The sequence below is a fragment of the Suncus etruscus genome, chromosome 10 (genome assembly GCF_024139225.1).
Source record: "Suncus etruscus isolate mSunEtr1 chromosome 10, mSunEtr1.pri.cur, whole genome shotgun sequence".
NCBI classification, from domain to species: Eukaryota; Metazoa; Chordata; class Mammalia; order Eulipotyphla; family Soricidae; genus Suncus; species Suncus etruscus.
Window position 1 is genome coordinate 71,675,401 of NC_064857.1, and position 22,768 is coordinate 71,698,168.

The following is a 22,768-nucleotide window of genomic DNA, read 5'->3' on the forward strand; positions in this document are numbered from 1 at the left end:
ATTTGAACATCAGAACAAAATTCTCTGAAGACTGCTCAAAATGTGTATTTTGTTCTTGTTTTCTTACTTAGGAAGGCCTGTTGCAAGTTATCTTGTGACTTATTTCTCTTACATGCCATCACAGATCTACTTCTCCATCCTCCACTGTCTTCACAAACCAAGCTTTAAAAAAATATTACATTTCCTCAAACTCTTCAAAATATCAATCCAAAACAATAGCATACCATTATTCCGAAGACACAAACTATTTCCAAATACATGTCTAAGTATTGCCAAAGGACTAGAAGGAAATCAGGTTGGCATCAAGCCTTCCATGTATCTTTCCTGGTGAGTTGAATTACAGATTAATCTGCATTCTGTGAGCTTTCCCATGGTCTAAAACGCTTGTTCTTATTTACAATTAGGACGTTCATCTCTGTCATTTTTCAGATGCTATTTAAAAGTCACGGTGACTGCGCCAGCACTTATTTAAGAAGAATGAGTAAATGAATGAATGCAAATGCTGGGTGCGGGGAAAGAAGCCCTGTTTCTCTGTCTTTCTCAAAAGCAACTACAGTAGGAGAGAAACTAGGACACCACTGCGAGGGGGAGGAATAAACTGAACCAAACAGGGAAGGCACGACAGAGGCAGTGCTTTTACATAACCTGGAGGAGAGCTGATGATCAGAACATGGGGCCTGTGGGTTGGTTCCTTCCAAGGTCACAGCCAGATTTTCCCTAACCTTATCCAGGACAATGTGGGCCTCACAGGGGCTATGTAAGCATCTAACATTGAGCTGCTGTCAAGCAGGTGACCCAAAAAAATGCTCATGCCCAAAAGGGGATGAATGTAGCCTCAAACAGACCCTGGAGCACCCTGTGGGTATTTCCGATGGTGGTAATTTTCAGACTATTCCTGGGGACTCTATGCTATGTTCACAGGATGGGAAAAGCTGCACCCCAGGATGCTGACCACCCCCCCCAGTGAAGACCACTGAAATACAAATGGTCCCCCAAAGATATCTGGCCTCTTCTCAACTCAATCTCAGCTGCCAAACTCTCAGGAGACCCTCCCACTTCCACACTGAGACCCCTGGCACCACCTTCTGGTTCCTACCCATACCTACCTCCCATTTGTCCTTCCTCCATCCTGGCAGTATTGGGCCAGCTGCTGTCCACATTCTCTCCACATCTCCTCCTGTGGCCCATCTGCAGTCCAGGGGAATCACAGCATGTCCTCCTCTCCACCCCCCCCAGCCCCCCTTACTCTCCAGCCCGAAGGTCTCTTTCAGCTGTTCAGAGCTTTTCCTTCACATGGACCCCACCTCACTGTACTCGGACCCTTTCAGCTGCCACAAGTAATCACAGCATGCCTCTCCCCTGCCTGGCAACTCTGCTGCCCACCACCCCAGGTGCAAAGACCAGGCCACTCTGCCCTCCTGTGGATGCCGCTGGGTAGCCTCTGCTGCCCCACCGGCCCTACAATTAGTCCTGGCAGGTCCTCTTTACACATGGCTGTGCCCAGCCTGGTGGTACCTAGCTCAGGCAGAGGGCCTCACTTTCCCAATGCCAGCTGGAAACTCAAGCATTTCTTTCTTTATGAAGTGAATCTTTTACTAACATTCAAAGGTATCTGGGCATGGGCCTGAAAATTATGACATTATTTAACACTATTTAACAGGCTTAATTCCAGAGACCTCTCACTTTAGTGCTCGTCTTCAGCCAGCAGTGGTTCTTAGCACTTGAGCTATTACCTTCCCCCCAGGAAAGCAACTTCACTTTTGTAAAAGTCACTGTGATTCACGCTCTTGTTCATGACAGGATTTCACACGAACATTTCATCCCCACACCCTCCAACAGAGTAGCCAGCACCTCCATTGCTGTCTCAGCTCCCCACACTCACCATGGGGTAAAGCTCAGTTCTTGGCTTCTGTTCCTTCTGACTCTTTGCTCTGCCCTAACTTTGCTCCTTTCTACCCCATGTGTGAAAGCAAGCATCCTGTACCTATCTCTCATCTAGCTGTCGTCACTCTATGAGACTCTCCAGCTCCATCCATGTACCGACCAACTGTACAAATTTGTCTTTTCTGAAAGCAGAGAAGTACACCACTGGGTAGCGTGTGCTCCTATGTTCACTGCAGCACTCTTCACTGTAGCCAAAATCTATAAACAATCCCACTGTCCAAGCATCGATGAGTGACCAAATGAACCAAAGGATTGCAATCCTGATGTTCCTGGCTTGACTTACTCTCATTTCCAACCACCGAGACATCAACTGTCACCTGAATTTTATAATTTCATTATACCTGTACTTCCTTATAAAAAAAATGGGACACCCAGACAGAAACCATTAAATAAGGCATTATTCAGAGAGAAAGGGGAACATGCTGATCCTATATTTGAAAGTGAAGTGACAACACAACAGGCTGGGGATGTCTAAGATGAAGATAAAAACATGCATGTCCTCAGGCAGGAGAGCCAAGTACAGGCACCTGCCTTGCCTATAACCCCCTACACCACATATGGCTTCACCAAAGAGCCAGGAGTAGACCCCAACACCACCAGAGGTAGCTTACCCTACCCTTCCCCTTCAAAAAAGACACATTCCCTTCTGAAAGATGGGTACCAGGGAAAGGGCTACGAATCAATGCATAGATTTGTTCCCTTTCAGGTTCTCCCAACTGTTTTTGCTTCGGATTTAGAAAAAGGTGCAAATAGATCTTGCCTGACTGGCGAGGGAACCTCTTGCTGTTTGAATCACAAGGTCAGACACAGAAGAGATGTGCTTCACAGCTGGTCAAAATGTTAAAATAAATTTTTCTACAAGTCAAGGGAGGGGAAAAAACATACGAATAAAAGGAAACTGAAAGGGAAGGGGACAGAGGCAACCGAACACATCAGAAGCAGAGACACAGGCAGAAGTGGAGCAACCAGGGCCTGCAGTTAAGCAACAAAGGTGATCTGGGGCTCTGGGTGAGGAGCAGGGATGGGACGGGGTCTGCTTCGAACAAGACAGCACCCAGTTAGCCCCAGTATCCTCTGGCTGGCTGGTTCCAGCTGAGGGTGTTGGGGTTACACCAGGTAGTAGAGTACCATACTTACCATGCACTCTGCCTCTTACAGCCCCTCCCAGCCCCAGCAGGGAGCCATGGTGGAATTCTACTGATAGCTGCACATTGTTCTCAGAAGCCCTCAGAGGCATCATTATTTTTTAATGCCTTACACATTTAATTTTTAATTAATTCTCCCTCGTCCCATTTTCTCCAGCCTGCCTTTTCCCTTTTGCAATTATCTGTGATGAAAGGCAGGGAACAGAGGGGTATGAAGAACCAGGAACAGAAGATCAGGGTCAGACTCTGGCCCATAGAGCTGATCTGGATATTTCTCATGCTCTGCGTGTGATCCATCACTCCAGCCCTAAGCTGGTCACCTAGTCAAAATTGTGTTGGTGGTGTGTGGAGGAGGAAACCGAAGTGATAGCACAGCAGGGAGGGTGTTAGCCTTGTATGTGTCTGATCCAGGTTCAATCCTCAGCATCCCATTCAGTCCCTGAGCCTGCCAGGATTCATTTCTTAGCCACCATGTTGGACAAGAATAGAGGAGAATCACAGTTGCAGTGGGAGAATTATTCTCTTATTCTTGACTCGATGTAAATGTGTGTGACTGTTTTATGGGGGAAGTAGGGATGGCAGTCCCAGAGCTAAAAGGTTCTCAGAGGCAGCTACAGAGCCTTATAAAGCCAGACATCCCCATGCCTGATATCCCTGGACAGTGTGGGAGCTACTGACAACTGCTGTGGAGGGTGGTCGGGCTCTAGAGAAGGGGTGTCACAGTCCTTGCTCCATGCTCCCCAGATGTGAAGTGAGAGCCCCAGGCTGAATGGTAAACACTTTTCCCAAGTCTTTCTGTGGATCAAGGTCACATGTACCTGCTCTTTGTTCTCTTTCTGTATTTTTTAGTTGTTGTTGGGACCTCCTAAGCATTAAACCCTCAAAACCTCTCGCTGTTGGTTCAGACCGTGTTTCCCCAGTGGGTATGGATTCTTTCTCATCATTTGTCAGCTGTCCACATTGGCTATCTGTAAACCACACGCCTGTTACCTTTTTTCCCTCCAGGGTATTTTTCTGGATAATAAGCATTATAATAATTTAGGAACTGGTCCCCCTGCAATTATTTCCTCATTCCATTATTAAATACCCTGTCTCCCTGTGGCAGGACATGGGGTGCCTCATAACACTTTCTTATAACCTTGAATTGTTGGTTTCCAGACTCTGAATGGTCTAGGATTGGGACAACTGTCCCAGCACCAGGGAATAACTGTCTTCCATCCTTCCCACGAACAAACCGTTCTTTTTTTGTTTGTTTGTTTGTTTGTTTTGTTTTTTTTTTTGGGGTCACACCCGGCAGCGCTCAGGGTTACTCCTGGCTCTACTCTCAGAAATCACTCCAGGCAGGCTCGGGGGCATATGGGATGCCAGGATTCAAACCACTGTCCTTCTGCATGCAAGGCAAACACACTACCTCTAAGCTATCTCTCCAGTCCCCGCATACCGTTCTTCTTACCATGTAAATTTCTCCCATGGAATGAGATACCCTGGATTCTGTGTTCGGTCCCTGTTTCCAATTCTTTTTTTTTTTTTTTTTTTTTTTTTTGGTTTTTGGGCCACACCCGGTAATGCTCAGGGGTTACTCCTGGCTATACGCTCAGAAGTTGGTCCTGACTTGGGGGACCATATGGAACACCCGGGGATCGAACCGCGGTCAGTTCAAGGCTAGCACAGGCAAGGCAGGCACCTTACCTCTAGCGCCACCGCCCAGCCCCCCTGTTTCCAATTCTTATCACCACTGAACTACCACTTCCAAGTGTTCCTACCCCACACGGCCAAGGCTGAGGCCAAGGGCTGTGATCACATGAAAGCCAAGATAGGTGCTGCTGACTTAGTATGATGCTGGCTGTGGGGGCTAGGTCTCCCTTAGGCAGAGCAGCCTCAGCCCTTAGGGAGGCCTCCAGTCCCCAGTCTATCTATTAATAAACTTTTTAATTTCTGTTTATGTGGACATATACCAGTGACTTATACTTCTTTAAAATTCATTACATTAACAATGTAATCGGGTTCATTTGGCAAAAGGAACTAGGAACTTTCCCTGTATTTTGTTACGGTGTATCAGAGTGCAAATATTTCCTGTTGGTTTTTAGATCAGATAAAATTCAGTGAGAGATCCAGTTTCTGAAAGGAAGGAAAGAAGGAAAAGGGAGGAGGAGGGGAGGGAGGAAGATGGGGGGAGGAAAAGAGAAAGGAGGGAAGGGAGAGAAGAGGATGGGGCAAGGCAGGAAAAGGAGAAAGGAAAGAAGGAAGGGAGGAGGAAGAAATGAAGAGAGAGGGAGAGGAGAGAGGGGGAGGAGAAAGAAAGAAAGGAGGTATGGGAAACAGGGTAGGAAGGAAGGAAGGAAGGAAGGAAGGAAGGAAGGAAGGAAGGAAGGAAGGAAGGAAGGAAGGAAGGAAGGAAGGAAGGAAGGAAGGGAGGGAGGGAGGGAGGGAGGGAGGGAGGAAGGAAGGAAGGAAGGAAGGGAGGAAGGAAGGAAGGAAGGGAGGGAGGAAGGAAGGAAGGAAGGAAGGAAGGAAGGAAGGAAGGAAGGAAGGAAGGAAGGAAGGAAGGAAGGAAGGAAGGAAGGAAGGAAGGAAGGAAGGAAGGAAGGGAGGAAGGAAGGAAGGAAGGAAGGGAGGAAGGAAGGAAGGAAGGGAGGGAAGAAGGGAAGGAAGGAAGGTAGGGAGGGAAGAAGGGAGGGAGGGAGGAAGGTAGGGAGGGAGGGAGGAAGGGAGGGAGGGAGGGAGGAAGGGAGGGAGTGAGGGAGGAAGGAAGGAAGGGAGGAAGGGAGGAGATGAAAAGTAGGAGGGGAGGGGGAGAGTGGGCCGAAGGAAGGATGGAATGAAGAAAGAGGAAGAGATGGAGAGGCAAGAGGGAAGGAGGGAAGGAAGGATTCCTCATGTTTCCCAGTGTGGCCCACAGGGCTGGCTAAAGCCTAAACCCTGTGTTGTTTTAATTCCTAGGAACTGTGCTCCTCTCCCTTGTCCTCCAGAAGATGGTGCTTGCCGCATTAAAAACAATAATCTGTTGGGTGTTTCCATCCTTTCTAGGTTCCATTCAGTGATCTTTACTTTTATCTTGGTCTTTGCCCAATTGCTACTTTTACCTTTGCTTGTTTCTATTCAGTAACTCTTCTCATGACTTATTCCAAGGCACACAATGCCTCTACTGTTTCCTGCCTAGGGGACTCGAGCAGCAATACTGAGCATTTTTCTCCATCCCCTCCCATCCCTTCCCTCACTGTGGTTGTGATTCAGGGGGGAAAAAGGTACAGAGTCACACACAGGGTTGTGGAATGCATACAGTTATCACTGGAACTCACTGGGCTAGAACCCCCTTTTCCAGCTGGGTCAAGCTCACGAGCACCAGGCTGGTTCCACTAGAAACCATATGCAGTGTTGGAAACTGCTGGGCAGAGCTGCCAGGATGGTGCTCGTGCCTGCTGTGGTACTCAACTCAAATTCACGGTCTTCTATTCAATCATCACTGGAGCTCTGGGGCCATGTCGCGGCTCTTGGGCATTTTTATAAGGATGAGAAAGACCTATGCTGAAATTTTCAGAGCCACAAGCCTATAAGCCATGGAAGTCACCCAAAAGTTGGCATCCTAAAAGCAGGGGCTCTGGGGTCAAGGCGATAGCACAGTGGGGAGGTAATTTGCTTTGCAAATCCAGGTTTGATACCTGGCACATGGTCCCTCGAGCCTGCCAGAGGTGATTACTGAGCACAGAGCCAAGAATAACCTCAGCACCACCAAGGTGTGACTCAAAACCAAGAGGTCAACTTTAAACAGACTCTCCTGAAGGGCTTGAAGGAACAAGTCTACCTGTAAGACCTTTGCAAGCAGCCCCCAGAATAAATGGTGAAGGTCTCCACAGCCTGGCACTAGAACCCACATCCATCCAAGGAACACGCAGTTCTAGATCTAGGCCTGCACAGGCACTGTCACCAACACTGCAGCAACCATTTCGGATCTAGTCCAGCCCCAACCATTAATGCAGGATTGTGGCTGAAGGCCTGGAGCCTTTCCCAGCAGGCTGGCACAGAACTCTGGGTAAAAAAAGGTAAAAGTCCTTCAGAACCCACTAAGCCACCAGGGTCAGCAAGGTTCTGCTCTCAGACTGTCACTTCAGAGAGCAAATCCTGCCCTCATTCATTCAGTGCCAGGACGGACACAGGAAAAAGCTGCTAAGTCAGGGATAAAGGCTGTGCCCTAACCTGAAAAGATCAAAGGCCAGACGGGGGTCGCCTTCCATTGGATACTCACACCGCCCCCACACAGGGCACCTTCCAAGCCTGAAAGGTCCCAACCTGGCTAGGGAGGGAAGCTTGAAACTGACACAGAAATTCCCATTCCTTTCTGCTCCACTAATTCCAAATTATTTTTATGACCTGAGAAGACTTTGGCCTCACCTTTCCAACTCTGGCCCCTCCAATGGGACTGGCAGAAAATACAGTCACTTCCAGGTACATGCACCACTGTGGTTCTGACTCATGGCAGGGATACAGTGAAATCAGAGAAGTTACACTTTCAAAAAAATTTAAAAGATGGCTGTGCCAAAGCAATAGGACAGCCTGTGGGGTTCTTGCATATGGCAGCCCTGAGTTTGATCCCCAGCACTCCCTTTAGTCCCCTGAGCCCATCAGGTGTGATCCCTGAGTTTAGAGTCAGGAGAAAGGCCTAAGCACTGCTATGTGTGGCCCCAAACCAAACCAAACAAACCCAAAAGGATTGATTAAAATTTAAAAGTAAATTTAAAATGTAAATTTAAAAGGTGGAGGGCCAGCCCGGAGAGATAGATAGCACAGCGACGTTTGCCTTGCAAGCAGCCAATCCAGCACCAAAGGTGGTTGGTTCGAATCCCGGTGTCCCATATGGTTCCCCGTGCCTGCCAGGAGCTATTTCTGAGCAAACAGCCAGGAGTAACCCATGAGCACCGCCGAGTGTGGCCCAAAAAAAAAAAAAAAAAAAAAAAAAAGGTGGAGGGCCATAGAGAGTTTAATAGGTGGGGCACTTGCTAGGAACACACTACTGAGATGTAGCACGTAAAATTAAAAACAAAATAAAAGAGGTTCAGTAGGATTCAGGGTCCCTCAAGTTCAGAATCCTTAAAACCTATTGGTGTTTTGATTTCTGCCCCAAACTGACCGCACAAGAGCCTTCACATTTTGTATCCCAAAACCATAACCATGGGTTCAATGTGCCCTAATTCCTAAATATCCCAGTGAATATGATTCCTCCTCCTGGAGAGGGTACTCCTATAGAACCCCGAATTGATACTAGAAGCCTGATAGCAAGCTACACACTTGCACTGGTTCCAATTCCCCAAGGAAGCCTTGCAAATGGGGGTGCTGACTAAGTGGCTCTTCTAATGCCTGGCCCTTGGATGTCCCTGTCAAAGTCCAACAGGAACTCTGTTTTCTGGGGGAATGCAACCAGGAAACATCAGCTCCACGTCACAGATGAGAGAGCACCTGCCTGCACCCCTGGCAGGCTCAGAGCCTCGCCATCCTTTAAAGAACTTAAATCCAAGTCCACTGGGAAATATTTTGGTTTCGATATTTAGCACCCAGCTCCAGCAGAAAGAGGGAACAGAGAATTCTCAGTGTAAGGAGAACTTTACTTCTGAGAGCCCCCAAATTTCATAACCATGAACCTCTGTCCCACATGCCCCGTGCAGTAATGCCTGGGAAGACCATGGTGGCCAAGGGACTAACAAAACAGACTCTGGGGTCAAGGAGAAGTGCACACCCCCGTCCTCTCTGCACACAAAATTCCACAGTGCTGTCCTTGAGGTCCACCTTCACCCATTTGTTTGAGAGCCCAGTGAGAGCCCAAAGGGTAATAATGTCATGTCAAGAGGGGCTGATCCCCTTCTTAACTGCAAGAGACAGTGTCCCCATTGCACAGAGATAGCATTGCCATCCAGCTGTGGGGAATACAGGAACCTCCATCCAAGTCAGCCTGCCCTGCGTTGCAGGCTGGAGGGAACATCCAGAGTCTCAGTGTCGTGTTCTAGTCCAGTGGTGCCATGGCCCAAAGAAAGGGGTCCCTGGGAAGGCAGAGGCTGGCAGTCCAACCGGGTCTCATCAGTTAAGTGGGGCTGAGACAGCAGAGATGGGGGACCCAAAGTAGACATGAAAACTGCAGAGAGGGTGGAAACCGGAACACATCCAGGGACGATGAACAGTGGGCTAAGGAGGGCTGAGGGGCTCAATTGGGCCAGGATCACTTTCTGCCCCAGGACCAGGAAAATGTACCATCATTTGCTCTTGTTCTTTTTTTCAATACTTTATTTTTTGATTGAATGATTGATTGATTGATTGATTGATTTTTGGGCCACACCCAGCGATGCTCAGGGATTTATTCCTGCCTCTGCACTCAGAATTGTCCCTGGCAGGCTGGGGATCATATGGGATGCCGGGAATGAAACCGGGTCCCTCCCGGGTCAGCCGAACACTTGGCAAACGCCCTACTGAGGTGCCATCTCTTTGGCCCCATCCTCTTGTTCTTAATTACTGGTGGTTTCAACCATTTCTCTGTGAGCCTTCAGCTAATGACTAATGGAAAGCCCTGAAATCTCAAGATTCCACTTCCTACGAGGTTTCTATTCTTATGCAGCAGCACCAATTAACTTCATCATTTCATTTCCCACCCCCACCCCCATGACAAACTCCACAGCCTCCCAATCAGTCACCAACCCCCAATTCTCCCAGTTAAAATAACCCCCAGCTACTTGTGATTATAAAACAAACTCTCAAATATTTTCACCCAAAACATGTCTCCTAAATATAACTTCCAGATTTTTGAGAAAGGCCAAATATTTTGGCCAGGTGACTCTGTTTACCTTTCTTTAATCTCTGTTATTCCTTCGGCCATTTGTGGCCATAACAGCTCCCTGGGACTTCGGTGTGGGTCATGCTGAGTCATGTCCTCTGACCCATGACTCAGGAGTGCTGTCAGGAGCTGGGGCCCCTAAAACCATAGGACTCACCTTAGCAGCTCATGGAAAGACCTAATGCAGCAGGTCAGAGGGAAGAAGGCTCTGAAAGTTAAACTGTCATTATTTACTGGGCTTCATAGATCACCTGAGCTCTGTTGATTCAATGAGCTAGACCCCAACATCACGATTGAATATTTACAGATGTTCTAAGTGATGCTAATGTTAAGATTCTTTTCTTTTCGGGCCCGGAGAGATAGCACAGCGGCGTTTGCCTTGCAAGCAGCCGATCCAGGATCTAAGGTGGTTGGTTCGAATCCCGGTGTCCCATATGGTCCCCCGTGCCTGCCAGGGGTGATTTCTGAGCAGACATCCAGGAGTAACCCCTGAGCACCGCCGGGTGTGGCCCAAAAACCAAAACAAAACAAAACAAAAACAAGATTCTTTTCTTTTCGAACATTTTTGAAAATAAAAATTTTACTTGGTTTTTGGCGGCCACCAGGACTCACTCCTGGCTCTGCATTTCAGGATTACTTTGGCTGTGAATGACCCAACTTCTTTCCTCACCAGGGGTGAGGAGGAAGAGGGATCCTGAGTGCATCCCCCAGTGGGAAAATCTTGGGGCATCACAGGTTGTGAACATCTTGCGGTTATGGAAATGGTTTAACCCTCTTGGCACTCCATAACCACCTGCTGCGCATACACCAGAAGCAAAATAAATATTACTGTGAGGAAACGAATCACCATTAATATTTTGTAAATGAAGCCACGCCAACAAGGGGTCATGTAGATGGGACCACAATAGATCTGGGAAGTAGGTTGGAAGGCTCCCCCAATCCAAAACAAAAATAATAATAAAAACAAAAATAAAATAAAATAAAATAAGGCTGGGGCTGGAGCAATCATAGAGAGTAAGGCCTTTGCCATCCCAGAATGGACCAGGGTTTGATTCCCAGCATCCCATATAGTCTCCGGAGCCTGCCAGGAGTGACTACTGAGCGCAGAGCCATGAGTAACCCAAGCACCGCCAGTGTGACCCAAAAACCAAAAAATAAGTAAGTCATCCTACCATGGCTAAACCAACTGCATTTTCCAAAAACAACAGTTGATTGTGAACTACTGGTTAGAGTTGTGCTAGCTCAAAGGTAGGGCCTTTGTCTTGCATATGGCTGATATCAATTCAATCCCCAGTATCTTATATGTTCCCCTGAGCCCTGCTGGATATAATCCTGGGGCATGTCAGGTGTGGCCTAAAAACCAATACATATTTAATAGCACGAATTCTTGAATTTTCCTGATAAACTTTAGGCACAGCTATTCCTATGATCTCCATTCCAGACTAGGCAAGACTGAGCTTATCAGAGTGACCAACTGCCAAATGGAGAACTTTATTCCATTATTCATGAAGAGAGTTTGGGAGGGAAAGTGGTTTATTACCAATCATCATTGTTTGAACAGTTCCTAATTTCAGTGCAGTTAATGTGGCTGAGGAAAAGGGAACACTAAAGGAACACTAAAGCCTTATTTTCTTAGTCTAAAAGGCTCTCTTCATTCTTCACCACTTACCAACACCACTGGACTAAAATCCTTCTCCCGCTACATATCTTTAACACCAAATGTACATTGGTTATTGGTTCTACTTGCCAAAACACGATCTGCCCAATTGGCATGTCACAGATCAGAAATTCCAAATCCAAAAGGAAGGGATTGATGACAATTCTCCTTGAGCTGCAAATAACAGCTCCTGGATAACTGAGTAACTAAGTTTGTGCTCTGGTGTGCCCTGAAACCGGATACTAGTTTTATACATACGTTCACACTCACACTTCCTTTCTTCACTTCTTTCCCCATAGCAGCAGAGTAAAAGCAATGTCGGACCCTATCAACAGTAATAAAAGGACTATGGGACCAGAGTGATAGCACAACGGTAGGGCATTTGCCTTGCATGCTACCAACCCAGGACAGACTCTGCTTCCATTCCTGGCATACCATCTGGTCTTTGGAGCCTGCCAGAAGTGATGTCTGAGCACAGAGCCAGGAGTAACCCCTGAGAGCTGCCGGGTGTGATCCGACCCCCCCCCCAAATAATAATAAAAGGACTTTGACATGAACTTACACACAGGCACTAGGAAGAATTTGTGTGGGGGTGGCATCCCCAGCAGTGGCCACTTTGCAAACCACATACAGAGGCCACTCAGTGCCTGCCACAGGGACTGTGTGGTGCTGGAGACTGCTGGGGCAATCCAGTGTGCAAAGCATGTGCCCCAGTCCTAGGAGTGCCTCTCTTTTTATATATCTTTATAAATGTTTTTCTTGTTTGATTGTTTGTTTTTGGGTCATACCCGGCAGTGCTCAAGGGTTACTCCTGGCTCTAGGCTCAGAAATCGCCCCTGGCAGGCACTGGGGACCATATGGGATGCCGGGATTCGAACCACTGTCCTTCTGCCTGAAAGGCAAATGCCTTACCTCCATGCTATCTCTCCAGCCCCTCTTTTTATATATCTTTATATAATACTTTTTTATATATTTAAATAGTATTTTTTCTAGAGAGTTTTAGTAACTTTTTTTTGTTTTGTTTTGTTTTGGGGGGGCCACACCCAGGACGCTGCGGGATTGAACCGAGGTCTGTCCTAGGCTGGTGCTTGCAAGACAGACGCCTTACCTCTAGCCCCTTACCTCTACCACCCAGACTCTGACTTTTTTATATATTTATTTTAGATTTTGGGTTATACCCAGTGATGCTCTGGTGCTTTATGGCTTTGCATATAGGAATCACTCCTGGCAGTGCTCAGGGGACCATATGGAATGCCAGGGATCAAATCTGGGTTGGCTTTGTCCAATGCAAACACCCTACCCGTTGTACTATGATGGCTCTGGCCTATCCATGGTTTTTTGGTCCTTGGTTTGTTTTTGTGTATTTTTGTTTTAGTTTTGTTGTTTTTTGTTTGGGGACCACACCCAGTGGTGCTCAGGGATTACTCCTGGTTCTCACCAGAAATCACTCCTGGCAGGCTCAGGAGACCATATGGGATGCCAGGGATGGAACCCAGGTCTGTCCCAGGTCAGAAGAGTACAAGGCAAATGCCCTACCACTGTGCTATCACTCTGCACCCCCATCTGTATTTTCAAAGCATTTCAAAACACAGCTGAAAAAATGTAATGAAAATGGGATGTGAGATGCATTAGTGAGATAAAGGACAGAAGTGAATGTCTGTGGAGGGGCTTTGGAAGTCCACAGTCCTCCAAGATAATCCACCCCTGCCCCTGAAAGAGGCAGCTGGGAATGGGGAAGAAGTGGATGCGGGAAACAACCCCTGGCAAAGCTACAGAAGGCCATAACTGAGTACCACCCAAGCCACCTGCATATCTCTGCTTCTGCCTTGCCAAGCCCTAGCTCAGCCACCCACATGGAAGAGAGCATCCCTCAGGGCCCTTCCCAAATCAAAGTTTAGGCAGAGTGGAGGGGCCAGGTAGGACAAATTTGAGAGTGGGAAGGATAGTGGAGATGGGGAGCATGCAAGGAAGCTATTATAAAGTGAGGGACAAGCTCGAGACCACCCCAATCCTAAGGGAAATGGAGTTAAGGTGAGGATGGCTGTAGGGAGAGAAGGAAACAGCATGAGGAAACACGTCAGGTCCTTGAAAAAGCTGAGAAGAATCAAATCCCAACCAACAGAGACACCAGGTTTTCCTGGTTCCCCATTCCTCTCCCCACAAACCTCAGTTTTCAAGAACCAAGCAACCACTTTAGGTCAAGAGTTACTTGAAGAGGAAAAATGAAGCAAGGGGTTTAAAAAAAAAAAGAAAAACACCACCAAGCTGGGGCAGTTATGAAGTGCCACTTTAGGAGTCAGACTAAAAGCAAATATACGTGTCTAACCACCTGTGTTTCCCAAACAGACCATGGCATGACCGCTCCCAAGCCAATAAATGTCCCTGCTGGGGGACTGAAATGAAAGGCTGATGGGACATGGTAGGAACCACAGCTATGACTTGACCAGTGTTTTATCCAATTTAAAAAAAATTGGGCCCGGAGAGATAGCACAGCGGTGTTTGCTTTGCAAGCAGCCGATTCAGGACCTAAGATGGTTGGTTCAAATCCCGGTATCCCATATGGTCCCCCATGCCTGCCAGTAGCTATTTCTGAGCAGACAGCCAGGAGTAACCCCTGAGCACTGCCGAGTGTGGCCCAAAAACAAAACAAAACAAAACAAAAAATTAAGCTCAGCAATAAAATCAAAAGATCTAAACTTTAACAATCTAAACTTAAATGGGACTGTTATACTGGCAGGCTAGGGGACAAAGAGTTATGGTATAGAATGCACTCAGGGTTCATTGGTGGAGGGAGTTTGACACTGGTGGTGGGAATGGCCCTGACTGTATATCTGAAATTCAACTATGAAGGACTCTGTAGATCCCAATGGTTTCAGTAAAATAAAATAAAGAAAGAAAACTAAACAGGCAAAATGACTGGTTCAAATAAAAATACAATTGGCAGTATCATCCCAAGGAGAAAACACAACTTTACGCAGCATTAGAACAGAAGTGGTTCCCTAATGTGTCTATCAAAAAATAGTAAAATATTAAAAAAAAAATAGTAAAACTCTATTTCACTGATGGGACCCACAGTGGGTCGGAAAAGGGGTTGGGGAAGTGCTGTATGACACTGGGGAGGAAGGCACCGTGGCTGTGGACACTGTGGGGTCCGTCATGCTGTTTACTGTCCTGCTGCTTCATGCTTCCATTGTTTGAATAATTTGCTCTTCTTTGTTGTTGTTTTTATTTATTTATTTATTTTGGTTTTGGGGCCACACCCAGTGATGCTAAGGAGTTACTCCTGGCTATGTGCTCAGAAATCGCTCCTGGTTTGGGGAACCATATGGGACGCCAGGGAATCAAACCGTCGTCCATCATAGGCTAGCGCAGGCAAGGCAAATGCCTTATCACTTGTGCCACCGCTCCCGCCAATAATCTGTTTTTTAAAAATAAGTTTTCTGGGGTCAGAGACAGCACAGGAAGTGAGGCATTTGCTCAGCAGCTGCTGACCCTAAATCAATCCCTGGTGCTGCTAATGGTCTCCCAGGCACCACCAGGGGTCGGTCACTCCTGAGCAGAGATCCAGGAGTAGCGCCTGAGTACCAACAGGCATGGCCCTAAATCCAAAAGAAAAGGAAAAAGAAAGAAAATCAGTTTTCCTAGTTATCTTTTTTATTGTTGTTGTTTACTTTTTGGTGTTCAGAGGTTATGTATGGCTCTGTGCTCAGTGCTCAGAAATTACTACTGGCAGGCTCAGAGGACCATATGGGATACCAGGAATTAAAACCAGGTCAGCACATGCAAAGGCCCTACCTGCTGTACTTTCGCTCCATACCCCTACCAAGTTATCTTCTTGATCTAACATTCATGCCCACATAGCAAGAACAGAGCTAGCCAGAGGGATAGCACAGAGGTGAAGACACTTGCCTTGCATGCATCTGACTTTGGTTGAATCCCTGGTACCAACTTATGGGCCCCACAAGCACTCCAAAAGTGATCCCCTAAGCATTGTTGGGTAGAGGCCACGCCTCCAAAAAAGGGCCAGAAATCACCCATCTGGGCACCAAAGTCAACTTAAGATGAATGTCAGTGACCCAGATGGCCACTACAACACAGGCCACAAGGAAATGGGGGAGACACACCTGACTCCTCTCAACACTCTTCACAGGTACTTTCCGGCCTCTCCTTCCATGTCCCCAACTCAAGAACAGGATGGGAGCTGGGCCATCTCACAAAGGAGGCAAAGACTTGCAATGACTCAAGTCCACAGCTCCCTTCTGAGCCAGCGCTTCTCACAGTGACTCCAGCACCCAAACCAACAGAGGCATAAGTGGAAGGGTAGTGAGAGTCTTGACTTTCCCAACTAGCTACAGCTCTAACACTTGAGGCCATTATTTCTATTTTCCCATCATTGTTCATATCTGCTTGGATACAGTAACATATTTATTTAGTGACTTCCGCTCAGATTCAGTTGACCACATGACTATTCTGTGACTCACGAACACAGAAGCCATTATTCCTTCCTCCAGTTTCAGGGGCATTGAATTACACCAACCTGCAGTCAGACGGTGGTATCTGTCTGTCTGTGCCCTAGGGGGCACTCAGACCCTGATCTGGGGGTGAGGGGGTGGCTACTGGAGCCCACCGACACACTTTCTGTGCCTGTCAATTTTGAACAGGAAAGATTCCGTCTGATTTTCTCCACAGACCAGGGTAAAAGGACTCAAGAGAGTGAATGTCACAGGCCTGGCTGGAATTACCAGGACCAACTGGAGCTGTCTTGGAAAGGAGCATTTTTCTGCAATGCAGGTCACAAGCGGAGAGGAGAAAAAGAAATTCAGCCCAGTCGCTGCCTTTTTTCTAAAGCTCCAATTGCCACTGTATCCTTGAATAAAAGGGCAACTTTCAAAATAAGCTTTTTATTTTAGAACCCTTTGAGATACAGAATTATCCCAAAGCTATACCCCACAGAGGCCAGCACCGGTATGCTTAGCGTTCACAATTTGTCACAATTTCTGAACCAAAGATGTCAGATTTTTAATAGCTGGAGTTCATACTTTATTACTGGTGGGGGGAGAGGTATGGGTCACACAGGGCAGTGCCCATGGGCTATTCCAGGCTCTGTGCTGGGGGACTGAGCATTGCCAGGGACTGAACTAGGGATGGAATCAAGGTCAGCTGCATTCCAGGCAAGCTCCCTGAACCCACTAATCTTTTCCATCTTGGGAAGTACACAATCTTCAGATTTCCTGATTTTTTTCCCCCCCACTTCAGGACACCACTTAGGTCTATTTAAAATACCAACCCTACGAAGGTCCTCTAGGCCAAAGCTTTGAGTGTCAGCTTTGAAGATGAAAATGAAGTTTCTCCAAGGCCTGAGAAGAGGCAAGAAATGTATGAACTGCCTGGGAAGAGAACCAGACTTACAGCCACAAGTGTGGAAGATGTTTGTGTGTGTTCAAGCCCTGATGTGGTTTACGAAAAACATTCATCTGTGAGTCCACATAAGATCTGAGGCCTGAGGGCTCGCAAGGCAGCACAGGGACTGAGACACTAAACTTGGATGGGGCTGTGACCCTGGTTCAACTTCCGGGCACCCGGAAGAGCTCTCCAAACATCACCTAGTCACTCCTGAGCCAAGAACAACCCCTGGACTCTGTGGGGTGCGACCTAAACTGTTCCCCTCACCTCCAAAGAGAAACAAAACACTGGTTCAGTCACAGTCCACGGGAAGGGGTGGAGGGAGGGATCAGGGACATCAGGTCAGCAAAGAGCTTCTTGGGGTGAGAAACCTAGAACTGCTGCATTCAGCCAGCAGCCGCCATTGCCCCAGCACTGCAGCAAGGGACAGAGCAGCTAAGCGCAGACTCTAAAGGGCTCTGCTGGCCTTTCCAGAGAGAAGGTCCTCGCCCACACTGCCCAAGGGACTGCTCTGTTCACTGCTCATCTCGGGCCTCCTGGACCAACCCCCTGCGTGGGACCCACAGAGCAGACGGAAGCTTGGCCTGGCTGGGCAAGAAAATGAGTCCTGGTCTGGAAACATAGCATAGTAATAGGGCATTTGCCTTGCACGTAGCCAATCCAGGATGGATGGTAGTTCAAATCCCAGCATCCCATATGGTCCCCGTGCCTGCCAGGAGCGATTTCTGAGTATAGAGTCAGAGTAACCCCTGAGCACTGCTGGGTGTGACCCAAAAAACAAAAAAAAAAAAAAAAAAAAAAGAAAACAAGTCCTCCCTGGAGGCAATGGGCATCTGTGAACACCCATGAAATGCAGACTGTTAACTGGACACCAAGGTGCACAGTGGGAACTGGAAACCATAAAACGTCCCACCTTACAATGCGTCAAGGGGTCCACAATCGCCTCCTGTGCCCACCCACACTTTTGTCAGAAATAAACTGATTTGTTTTGCTCTATTATAAGGGGACACACTGGGCAGTGCTCGGGGGCCATGTGGCTCTGGGGATGGAATTCAGGGCACAGGGCTCAATTTCAGCACGGGTGATCTGGTGCCACTAACAAAGGTGGGGTGGACACAGACTGGGGACAAGGAGATGCCTGGCTGGTCTCCACTAAAGGACAAGGGCCTGGACAGTGCCTAGAGCTTCGGAGAGGCAGCAGGTCGAGCCTTGTTGAGAAGCAGCATCTCAGGGCAGAGCAACATGTGGGATCAGATTTCAGTAGCCAGGAAGACTTCAACACAAATGAAAGGACTGTCCAGAATTACGTCACTGCACTCGAACCAGCCTATTTTCAAAAGTATCACCAGAATAATCAAAGAAGCAAAATTATGGCCAGAGAGATGGTGTGGCTCTTATGGAATTTTGCTTTGCAAACAACTGACCCCATTTGCACCCACAAATGGTCCCCTGATCACCAACCACTAGGCATGACCTCTGAGCAGAGTCAGGAGTAAGTCCTGCGTACCACTGGACATGGCCCCCAAACCACCACCTTCCCCCAAAAAATCTATAAAGTATGTATATGGACCAAAGAGACACTAAGGGGTTAAGGCACTTGTATTGATCCCGCTGGCTGAGCCAAGTTCAAATCCCCACCCCATATTTGGTCCTCCAAGCATTGCCAGAAGTGACCCCTGAGTGCAGAGCCAAGAGCCCCCATCAGGTGAGCCCCCAAAATAAACAAAATTGTGGTTTTTTCCCTCAATTATTATGAGTCAGTACTTTCTCAAATAATCATTCATGAATGTATATAGTGTTTACTCCCGAGAAAAAAGGAACTTGAATTAGAAGTCTTCCCAGTGTTGGGGAGGTGAGGAATTGAGGGTGGGGCTCCCAGCAACGCTCTGAGGACCCAGGCAACACACTCCAGCCCAGTTCTATACACCTGACCTGGTGGTCTAATGTCCCAGTACAGTGTGGGGGTTCGCTAGGGCTATGCCGGAAGTCGACCCAGGGCCGGAGATGGGACAGAACCCTCTTGAGGCAAGGACCCCAAAGGAAGCATCTCCCTATCCCCCTATAAGCCACTCTTAACCCTTTCCACCCCAGGACCCCAGAGAAAGTCTGGGAAAGCCAGAACAGATGGCTCAGCCCACACCATGCCAACCTGGAAGGCCAAGGACTTGCGACCCTTGCTTTTCTCTGCACAGGCTCTGAAACAGTTCCCAGATCTCAGCCAAAGCAAAGGCAGTGCGAATCCCTGAGAGGTGATTGCTTCAGGTTCACTCAGAGCTCTGCTGCTTGGGGCCAGGGCCAGTGCAGATCCCATCAGTGGACATGCCACAGGAGAGTAGGGCTGGAAAGGCCTTCTCTCCCAGCTAGAGAACAGAATTCTGTCAGATGTCACTGTGGGCAGCCCCTGCCCAGCTGTACTGACAGCTCAGTGCGAAGGGCAAGAAGTCACAGGAGTCACAGCCAACAGTCCGTCCGTTGCTCCACCTTCAGCAGTGGAAACAGGTGAGGGCAGAAGCTGACAAAGTGGCTTTGAGAGACTTGGGGGCTGGGTCAGCACAGCTTTCAGAGTCATTTGTCCTTAGAGCCCCATTCTTAGGGAACCCCCAACACCACCCCAGCAGAGGGAATATTTGGACACAATGAAGAGGTAAGATGGCAGCAGCTAGGGTACCAGCCAGCAGTCCTTTCCACTGAGTGCTCAGCTCTACCTGGTCTGTCTCAATCAGGCCCAGCAGCCCAGAGGGAAAGGAGACTGGCTGAGCCCGTTCCTAGGATGGGGGAGTGCAGGGGAGAAATGCCTGGGAGGGAAGCAGAATCATAACAGGCAGGCAAGACCTGGAAGCAGGCATGCAGCTCCCCGAAAAGGTTCCCAAGCTCAAAAAGGGCTGCAGTCAGCACCTCAGTACCCAGAATCATCAGTGCCATCTTAGAAGGTGCCACAGTCAACAGCTGGGGAGGCCGGGATGGGGGGCAGCACATTCTTCCAGCTTCTCAACCCCCACTGCATGGGGCTGCAACCTTCTGCCTGTCCTTCCTCTTTCCCAGTTTGAACTGTCATAGCAGTGCTGGGCATGTGCTGGCAACACAGAGCATGGTGTGCACCCCCAAACTCTGGTTCCAGTGCAAACGGCTCCTTAAGGTAAGGCTCTGCCGGGGTTATGGGTTCAAGCTCACCCAAAGGGCAGTAGCTCCTTGTTCTTCCAGGGCTCTGTTATGCATCCCCAGGTAACTTGGCTCTCAGGCAAGACTGAGAGAGAGGCCACCAGCCTGCACCCTAGGTCCAGGTTCAAATCCATAGTCAGGCTAGAGCACCACTTGGTACATGATGGCCTGATCAGTTCCATCTGGCCTCCCTCTTTGAACCTCCCCCCACCCCCATGCATCCCTATCCTGGTTAGGGCCATCCCCAGAGCTTCTGGTCCCTTCTCCTCATGTCTCTCCCAAGCACTGCTCGATGCTTCCATCCCAGAATTCAATGTTCCTCCAGCGATACAGCAGCCGAAGGAATGAAAACAAAGAAGAAAGGAAAGGGCTGGTTCCCATGAGTGACAAGACTCGCAAAAGCAGAAAGACAGATGGTCTCTCAGGGGTTAACTTCCACCCGCAGGCTGTGTGACAGCCCAAGCAAAGCCCTTAACTTAGGAGTCAAGAAAATGTAAAAGGCAGTTTTATGGGTCTGGAGAGAAAATGAAAGAGTGTAAGTGCTTACCTTGCACAAGGCCAACCCCAGTTTGCATCCCATAGGGTCCCCCAAACCTCTCCAGGAGTGACCTCTGAGCACAGAGCCAGGACTGAGTCATGAGCACAGCTGGGTGTGGCCCCCTAACAAGCCAAACACTCTCTCTCTCTCTCTCTCTCTCTCTCTCTCTCTCTCTCTCTCTCTCTCTCTCTCTCTCTCTCTCTCTCTCTCTCTCTCTCTTATTTTTTCTTCAAAGGACCACAAGTGTAGATGTTGGGGGCACTGAGGAAAATGGAGATGGGGGTACCAAGATGATGTGATCTAATTCTCTGGTGCCTCAATTACAATTTTTACAAGTTCCTTATATCCATAATAAAAACAAAACCCTTGAATCTGGGAAGCCAGCAAGAAGGGTTCTGAGTCACATGGGCCTACTCCCGCATTCCCTGCAAGGATGCTGCAGTGGAGAGGGGGGGCACACCTCAACAATCAGGAGCCCACACAGGGCCCCAAGCATTAGCCAAGACCAACCACAGCCACACAAGGACCTGCGTGTGCGCAAAGCCAGACAGACTCCACGCCCTGTTGCATCTACCAGGAACACATTGAAAGGAGGCTCCGTCCCTGACTCCCCCCTTTGGGCTTTATCCCCAAACCCAAACCCCCAAACCTCGTTCAACAGAGCCTTGTTCTGAGATTTCGGGAATACTGGCTGACACACACAGGGATTTATCGGAGGGGAGAGGAGGGAGGAAAGGAGACGGAGCAGGGGGGAGCAGAATGCGGGTGAGCATTGTTCTGGCGTAGGAGAAACAGGCTGCAATGGGGGATGACGGCAGAGAAACATGAATGATGGAAAGGTTCTTCAGCGCATACATGTTGGCTCCGTGTGAGCAATGGAGGGAGGGAAGGAGAGAGAAAAACATATATACAGAGAGACAAATGGAGAAGAATCCACAATTCCCTCAATCCTGCACGTTTTGATTAGAACAGCTAATGGATGGATAGCAGTGAATGTTCCTGAAGGTTGACCAGATGCAGGAAGGCACTTACCGGGTTTCAGGAGAAAGCCGCCTTTTCCCAGGCAAGGCAGAGGCTGGTCTAGACTCAGCCCAGCCCCTGGTTGTTTCCCTAACAACGGCAGCAGCAGGAGGCAGATTCCTGGTGTCTCTCACAGTTCCCCCCAGCTGACAGGTGGCCCACGGGGACTCCGGGTGGGAGGTTTCTGCAGCAGCTCCCACCCGGGGGCCCAATGGGTCACTCTCTTCTGGCCCAGACACCCTGGAGCTGAACCGGCTGGTACCACTCTGAATCCTGTCTAGACTGCAAGCTCATGGGCTCGCTCTTTGCGCTTGCTCTCTCCCTCTCCCCCCATGAAGCTCTCCCCACCCCTGCTCAAGTCACGTTCTCTCTCTCTGCAAGCTGTAGCCTCTCTGTGAGTGAGCAAATCCTTCACTCTCTCCTCTCTACACACTGCAATCTCTCTCTCTTCTCTCTCTCATATTCTCTCTCTCTCTCATATTCTCTCTCTCTCATATTCTCTCTCTCTCATATTCTCTCTCTCTCATATTCTCTCTCTCTCATATTCTCTCTCTCTCTCTCTCTCTCTCTCTCTTTCCCACCCTTGGACAAGAGAGCACACTCAACAGTGGAGTGGTTGCAGAGCCAATGACTAAGGGGATTTTGGGGCCTAAAGAGACACAACACCATGAACAGGAGGCCCTGGGACCCCCAGACGACCCACAGAGCCATTAGGGCATGAGGAAAGCTCTGAGCCCACTCAAAGGGTTTAATTCCTGGGGCTTGTGCACAAGGCAGGAAACTGAAACCCTAAAACACAGAAGCATACAGAGCTCTTAGTATGTGGGCTTGCCCCCCAAGCTTCCTGCCAATGCTGTAAGGAAGTATGTAGGAAGGAAGGAGTGAAGGAGCGTGAACTCCCACACCATCTCCATCACTGTGCTGCCCTCCTCTGCACCCCACTGTCTCCATCTTCTCGTTGTGCCTTCACCTGCAGACTGTACAGGAAATTTCTCAGACACCAGAGCTCTGGGCTCTGTCTCTACCATCTCAGGTATCCCCGGTCCCTTGGGCCTCTGGTTCCTCATCTAGAGCAGATCAAGCACGTG

General features: G+C 48.6%; 1 protein-coding gene across 5 annotated transcripts in view; it reads right to left on the minus strand.

Annotated features, from left to right (window-relative positions):
• NEDD4L (NEDD4 like E3 ubiquitin protein ligase) overlaps positions 1 to 22,768 on the minus strand; it is a 288,404-nt gene that overhangs the window by 162,563 nt on the left and 103,073 nt on the right. Inside the window, exon 1 of one of the 5 annotated variants that reach the window (XM_049782052.1) lies at positions 21,693 to 21,952. The exons of the other annotated variants lie outside the window; for them this stretch is intronic. The gene's annotated coding sequence lies outside the window, so the exon portion shown is untranslated. Of the gene's footprint in view, positions 1 to 21,692; positions 21,953 to 22,768 lie in introns of those variants that run through there. 5 annotated transcript variants of the gene reach the window in all.